At 33.8% G+C, this 8,221-nt stretch overlaps 1 long non-coding RNA gene and 1 pseudogene across 1 annotated transcript; both read right to left on the bottom strand.

Moving 5' to 3' along the window:
• Positions 1-3,028: 3,028 nt before the first annotated feature.
• On the bottom strand, positions 3,029-4,480 carry LOC109174362. The gene is made up of 2 exons (XR_002053061.1): positions 3,768-4,480; positions 3,029-3,263 (listed from the first exon to the last, which is right to left on the bottom strand). It is a non-coding gene; the product is annotated as an uncharacterized LOC109174362 (long non-coding RNA).
• A 53-nt stretch (positions 4,481-4,533) lies between these two features.
• On the bottom strand, positions 4,534-7,797 carry LOC109174361 (annotated as a pseudogene).
• Between the last annotated feature and the right edge of the window lie 424 nt (positions 7,798-8,221).

Genomic DNA, 8,221 nt, shown 5'->3' with positions numbered 1-8,221 from the left:
TGTTATTGTTGTTGTTGTTATATTATTATAGGGAAATCACCATTTTAGTCCCTCAATTGTTCCCAACTGTCAATGTAGTCCGTAGTTTTCAATTTCAACTAATTTGATCATCAAATTGTTTAAAATTACGTCAATTAAATCATTCGATGATCAAATTGACGAAATTTTAAAAATAGAAAAATCACCATTTTGGTCCATTGAAAAGGTTTAATTGACAAAATTTTAAACAATTCGAGAATCAAATTAGTTGAAATTGAAAACCATAGACTACATTGACAATTGAGAAACAATTGAGGGACCAAAATAGTGATTATCCCTATTGTTGTTGTTGTTGTTGTTATCATCTGTAAAAGTAAAATCTTTTCAATCTTTTCAAATATAAGATGCCACATAAGTTGTGATTGTGAATTAAAACCTTCATTCTTCTAGTCGTGGTGTTAATTGTTATTTTTCTAACTAGTAAAAGGGTGTAATCAATTTGATTCTTATTTAAAAAATAAAAAAATAAAAAAAAAAATGATGCATCATTGATATATTGGTAGTTATATAATGACGTGAACCAGAATACACCATCTTATTAAAAGTAGGGAAAAGGATCAAATAGACCCTCAAACTTTAGCTTAAAAGTCAATTAGGCCCCTAAACTTTTTAAAGGTGCAATTACACACATCAACAATTCATTTAAGTGCAATAAAGCCCAAAAACAAATTAATGACCTGTGATTAGGGTTCAGGCCACCTTCCGGCGAATTTTTCAGCAAAAAAAAAAAAAAAAAAAAAAAAAAAAAAAAAAAAAAAAAAAAAAAAAAAAGTGACCGACGAAATTTTCAACAAAAGAAGTGATCAGCGAAATTTTTGGCAAATTTGGGTCGGTTCCTGGTCACCTTTTTTATGTCGGAAAATTCGTCGGAAGGTGGCCTGAACCCTAATGACCTGTGATAGCAGGTCATTAACTTGTTTTTGGGTTTCATTGCACCTAAATGAATTGTTGATGGATGTAATTGAACCTTTAAAAAGTTTAGGGGCCTAATTGACTTTTAAGCTAAAGTTCGAGGGCCTATTTGACCCTTTTCCCTTAAAAGTAAAATCATCATTGATCAAGTCCTTTTATAAAAAGTATAATAATTTCTAAATATATAATCATTATAAGTATTTTATTTTGCTTTCTCTCCAAACAAGTGCTTTCTCTCCAAACAACTGCTTCTCTTTCATCTGTAAAGGCTCTGCGACTCCATCCCCTGACTGCCGGCTGACGCTCTAATGGAGGGTTGAGCCAGCGGTGTCATTAGTAGACTCTATTTTCTGGCTGTTTTAGGAATAAACGTTAGATCTCAAATTATCTCCGATCGTTTTTTCAGAGAAGACGTCAGAGACTCTCTAGATCTTACAGGTTTTCTATCATCTTTTCCATTTATTTTGTTTTCTCTACATTTTCTCTCGTCTCTCTGACGAGTGTTTCCCTCTTGTTTCTTTGGCGAGTTTTCCTCTCGTTTCTTTTACGAGTTCTCCTCATAAGCGTGGAATGATAAGGGTAGTTAGGTCTTTACACAAATATTCCATTTCTATTCCTTAAACCAATCAAACACTGGAATAACATTCCTAAAGTCTATTCCTCCACCAAACCAAACAGTATAATACAATTTCTATTCTATTCATTACCTATTCTATTCCCTATAGAATAGTATTCTTATTCCTTCAAAATTCATTCCGCGAACCAAACGTGCTATTAGTTTATTGCTAGAAAATTCGCCATTTTCTTCTAACAAAAAATACTAGTCAATATTAAAAATAAAAAAAAATAAAAAAAAAATAAAAAATAAAAACCCCACAACTTTCAGTTGACAGAGTTGATTGGATGGTAAGTTGGTCCAAATTACCTTCCAACATATAGTGTTGGTCAGACTAACGCTATATGTTGAAAGGAAATTCCAATAAACATACTATATTAGATATGATGGTAAATTCCACTTGACTGGTAGGTAAAAAATTAAACTAGTAGGTGTAACCATTTACTGACTAATATTATTGGACGGAAATATTACTATATAAATCATTAAATACCCACATGTATATTTTAGCTCAATTTTTGCAACTTTTCTCCATTTTTACTATCCTCTATAGTTTAGGACTTGGTTATTTGTTCCAAGTCGAGTAACAACACTTAGTGTGATTTAAGACAAAGAATATTCTAACTTGAAGTATGAGTTGAAAGTAGTAGCTTTTAATTTTTGTGTATGTGTGTTTTTAGATGCATATATACTTGAAATGATATTATATATCTCTTAATGAGGTTCCATATATCTTTAATAGTTTAATAGTTCAATGATAATTTACATGTTTTGAGATTTTTTTTAATATTAGGTGTATATGGAATATATATCGTAACATCGAAAATGGATATACCGATGAGTTTTTAGTGGGTGTTGAGTAAGTTGTTAATTATGCATGTGCACTTCCAGTTAGGGGTGTGCATCGGATAGGTTCGGATGGCCGGGTGGCTAATTCGAACGGGTTTCGGATGGAAGTTTTAAATATCCAACCCTTTGTTTAATTTTTAGTTACCCAATTGGTTTTGCTATACATCGCACGGCTGGAAATCTACCAATTTCCGACCACCTAAAAATGGTCGGAAATGGCCTTAATTAGGTCGGAAACGCCTGTTCCGACCTCTTTTTCGACCAATTTGGGGGTCCGGAAAATTCCCTCTCGCTGCCAGAGAAAGTTATCGAAAATAGCGACCACTTATTTAAAGCCGTCGAAAAAATTGACCAAAAGAATAGTCAGGCTAGTTTAGATTTTCCGATCACCGGTGGTCGGAAATTTCGACCATTTTGGTGGTCGAAAAACTGGACGTAGTCAATAAAAAAATTCATTTCACTACAGAGGATCCCTCCGTAGTGAAATGAATATATATATATATATATATATATATATATATATATATATATATATATAGTTGCAAGCTGATGAGATATTTGCTGAAAAACATATAGACATTTCATTGGCTTTTACTACTGTGCTGAAAAACATATACAAAACATATAGATATTTCATTGGCTTTTAAATAATATAATCCAATGGTAGCAAAGGTGTGAGAGACTTCCAAACACATAAAGCTATCAACAGAAGTTGAATCAGAAAGATCTACATGATCGGGGGCATATCAAGATTCAAAGAGACCTGCATTAATTCCTTAGATTCAAGATGGAGATCCACAAGGAATTGTTCTAACTTTTCATATTGTTGCACCTTTAAATTCTCAACCTGATAATAAATAACTAAAACATTGATATCAGACAGACAGAAAGTTTAAAGAGTAAAGAGCTTTCTCAGCATACATATATAGAGGAGCAGCATATGGAGAGAAGAAAAAAAAAACATATTTCATTAACAACAGAAATATATAGTCTAAGACATTATATGCGATTATATTTGTATTGATCTTCATGTGCTTGAACTTACAGTAATTCCCTATTAATGCCTAGCAAGTAGCAATATCAGGAGTCATGTTATGATTAACATAAGCATAATATTAGTTTCTATATTATACAAGAGGTACTCCTTTTAGGCACATTCTATAAATTCATTAAAATGATACATATTAGAAGGGCATGATTCTGTTAAACACCTCTTTATGCACTGAAAATAAATTTTTATTGAGACAATATAGCACTGCAAAAGTGCAAATAACATTTTTACTACAACAGTGGTGAATGCTAAGAAAAAATTATTGCATCGTATTTTGCTTTACCATGGAGAAATACATACCGGATAATTTAACTGCTTAAGGAGCATCAAAGCCTAAGCCCTTGCTTGTATGGATTCATTATTGCATCGTATTTTGCTTTACCATGGAGAAATACATACCGGGTAATTTAACTGCTTAAGGAGCATCACAGCCTAAGCCCTTGCTTGTATGGATTCAGAATATGAGAATACCTTTCCCTGAAAGCAATGCATATATTAAGAACTCACCTAGTAAGTTATGGGAATTTCCTATAAAAAAAAAATTAAATTAAAAAAGGAGCAAGTCAGATCCTCTACCCCAAATGGGACAAAGAAAGTTACAAAAGGAGGGATAACGACAAAAACATGTTCATTCTCTAAGAACTTACATAATTCTATTATGCTTAAAGTATCTACCTAGATTTAAAAGCTGGAGACATGCTGAATGATCTTGTTTCTCTATACTAAACACACTATGACATGTAAGCAATACTCGTGGACACATGCCAACTAAAGGTGAAATAAATGATTTCAAATTTGAAGAAAATAATTTGAAACTAGATTTATGAAATTCTCTTCATCTATAAACAGCAAAACTAGATTAGATGCATCTACTTTTTGTTTTGGAAATTTTATCCTATCATGCATCTTTAATGGTCCTTGACTTTATATATGATTGAACATGCATAAGAACAACAAGAATTACAACTGTGAGGACAGGAAATATACAAAAAAAAAAAAGATAAAGTGCAAAAAATAAAATAATAAACCAGGATTCCAACAAGAAGCACAAGCAGAAAAGGAAGTGCCTGCAAGTTTTTCACAATGACAGCCACTGCTTCTTCTGATGCTCACTTGCAGTCCTGGAATGATGAATCCACATATGCCTAATGATAAAGAAGATGTCAATAGATAGTGAGAGATGACAGAAACAATGAACAAATAAATAAATACATAAACAGAGAGAATTAATAATTTCATGCACAAGTAGATGTAATATCATTAGTATGATAAACTGGAGTATATTCCAAAACAATAACTAACCTTAAAAATTGGCATAGCTCCAGTATAGTATTTCACTGCATCAGCATAAGCTTCTCCATGAACTCCAATGAAAAAGATCTGCAAAAGAAGAATGAATTAGAACCACATAGTGCAGAAGGTTGAACAAGCCAGACTATTTGTAAAAACAACTTTAATTGAGGATGTTTAGGTAATGAAAACATATATGGTTCACAAAGAGTTGTCATATAAATTACATACACTTCTATTAGAAACTCCCTATCTGTGCCAGCATAAAGTAATTAACATCTTGTACAATTATTGGAAACAAGAGAAAACAATGCTCAGGTGACAAAGGTATGTTCAGTTTGTACCTTATTTTTTTGAAGTAGTTAACATCTCGAATTTCTTAATGCTCAGTTAAGCTACGAGTACATAAGCTATTTAAGTACCATTTAAGTGCAATCTATGTCTAGAGAAAACTTCTTTTAGGGAAAATTTTATCACCAACAGAAGTTCACTATTTTGACTGGATTCATCTCAGCCTGAAAAAGATACTTTTGTCTCTGCTTCATCAATGTCACTCCTGAAATGCCTATCTTCACTTGGAGAGCCCTGGAAACTGCTAAGGAGCAATGTAAACAGTATATCAGTCTTTAGAAAGGTTTGGCTGTGAAAAGAGAACAGTGGCACACTGGAAATATAGAAAACTTGTAGACTTATGTAATCCGTAGAACTGTACTAAAAACTATTTAAGATATTAGATATCAATATATCATGAGGAAAGGCTTGGCTATTTCTAGGCAAAAGCACAGAGAACTCATTATTTCACTTTATGTGACATTGTAAATTGACCTGTTATATTTGATTACAATATATTTTCTTCCACCCCTCAATTTTCAAGTCCATAGGATATGGGTTCTTCTTCTGAGGCATAATACTGCTTCCAGTGGAAACTGCGTCACTAGGTGTGACAAAGCCAAATTCTTCTGAAGCCTACAATTTCCATTCTTCACCAAGTCGAGAGAGATGAATGGCCGTGATGGAATTTGCTGACAGAAGTTCAATAACAAAATCACGATCTGAAACAGCATCAATACTATTGCACAAAATGATGCGAACATCAGTACTAGATCCTTAAATAATAAATATTGGAGTTCAATGCAATCTTTTAGTTAGATGTCAACGAGTGAGCAAAGAGACACCAAACGGGAGCATACTGTAAGATAACCAAAATTAAGTTCCTTTTGCATTTTTTTTCCGACAACCATTCCATTACCTTTAAAATATGCCTAAATTATTCACAACAAAATAAAGGTACCTAGTTATCACTCAAAACGATTGCATGGCAAGTAAAAACTTCACGGAGAAATGCTCAACTTAAGAATGCATCAGAGTTCACTGTTGTCTAGGTGGAAAAGGAAAAATCTTTAGAAAGATAATGATATTGTTCTAAGAAGATACAGCACGATACCTGTTCCTCATGGGTGCAGTGAATCCCAATGCATCAGAAGTCGTAAATCGATCAATGAGAAGACCAGTACCAGCTAAAGCACATGCTCCTAGAGGACAGGAGTTCATACTCTCTCAACAATCTGCTAAGCGGCCAGCATCACGTTCAAGCTACAAGAAACCATTGATTCATTGATTTAAAAATGAGTTGAAGAACTTTAGCAGCCAAGTCCATTAGAGAAACATAGATGATGACAATACACTAACAGTAGTACAAAAGAAAGCAAAAATAATTGAAAGTAGTGAAAACATGCAAATAGGCCAACCTCAAGTATTAAAGTCTTCATATATAAGGCGCATGTCATTCAATAAAGGATAAAAACACTTTGTACACTGTATAAAAATGGTAAATTTCAAATTTCTAAATTAAAGATATGTTAAATATGGCATGAGCAAATAAATGCGAAACTTGTATAATAAACATGAGAATTAGATAAACCTCAGCAGAAATTCTTTATTATTCAGAAACAACTGACTACTGCCCCTACTAACCTATTAATAAATCTCGTTTCATACCTGCTAAACATATGCTAAGAGAAGATGTTGCAGTAGAACTGGTTGTGCTCTTTGCAAATGGGTATATCCAGGAACGATCAGACCCTCATTTTTTATAGCAAGTTTAATCAAAGCAACCTGTATATATAGCAAGTTTAATCAAAGCAACCTGTATATATAGCAAGTTTAATCATGAGTGAGGTCCATTTCACAACATTAGATTAGGCATCTTCAGTCTCACTAGGGCTATGCAAAATTCCAGCCTATTTGCTGACAAGATTACTCATTTCTCTGATATGAAATCCTATGAAATTTACATATGGTCAGTTGGTAGAAAATCTTTAGAATAACTATAACCTAACACCATATATAGTAGAAAAGCAAATGACCTGAAGATTTTTTATACGTGAAATAATTCTGTCAATAGCTTCACGACACCATAAACGGAAGTCAGTTGCAACTCGATCATTTCAACTCCTAGCAGTATGAAGCTTCTTTGCAGATTCACCCACTAAATCAGTAAGAGCTGCTTCAATGTTCATGTGCACATCCGCTCTGTCAGCCCTCCACAAGAACTTGCCTGCTTCAATCTGCCTTTCTATCTCCTCTAGACCTCGTAGAATTGTATCCTTACGATACACCAAAACAATTGTGCACATTTGAATACTACTCTTTCACATTTCACTTGTTAAGGAAATAGAAGTCATGAACTATAGATTATAAACCAAGAACCCTAACAATAGATTAAGAAATATAGAACCCTAACCATTACATCGTCGATCGAGGAAAAGAGCTAAGGAGGAGAAGGCGTCGTCGATGGAGGAGAAGAGCAAGGGAGGAGAAGAGCAAGGGAGGAGACGTCGTCCTTCGAGGAAAAGAACTGGAGAGGAGAAGGTTTAAATCTGTGATTGAGGAGAAGAGGTAAGGAGGGGAAGGATTGAGTTGAAATCTGCGTTTGAGGTGAAGAGGTAGGGAGGAAAAGGTTTTGCGTTTGAGGAGAAGGTTTAGATCTAGCTGCGAAGGCAATCCCGACGGCTTCATCAGCGTAGATGATTTAGGGCAGTTGCGCAAAAGAGTTAGGAAAAACCGAAAAATAGATATAATGGATATTTATATATTGGCCAGTTGCGCAAAGGGCTAAGTGTTTATTAGGTATGTTTGCGATTTTTTTTAAAAAAAATTCCGACCACCGGATTTTGTGGTCGGAAAATGAGATTAATTTAAATATTTAGCGAAATTTTTTCGGCCACAGTATAAAAAGTGAACGAACTACCGACAACTTCGTAAATATGGTCGAAAATTCTGATCAATTTCCGACTACGCTAACACACGGACGGAAAAACGAAAAAAAAATCAATTTTTGCGATCAAATTTTTAGGTGGTCGGAAAAGAGGTCGGAAAAATGATAATTTCCAGCAGTGTCGGTTTGGTCCGGACCTGTCGGATATCCGACCTTTAATCGGTTTAAAAGAAAACTGAAAATCAAT

Source organism: Ipomoea nil, unplaced genomic scaffold (assembly GCF_001879475.1).
Source record: "Ipomoea nil cultivar Tokyo-kokei standard unplaced genomic scaffold, Asagao_1.1 scaffold0642, whole genome shotgun sequence".
NCBI classification, from domain to species: Eukaryota; Viridiplantae; Streptophyta; class Magnoliopsida; order Solanales; family Convolvulaceae; genus Ipomoea; species Ipomoea nil.
This window is presented reverse-complemented; position numbering and strand designations above follow the sequence as displayed.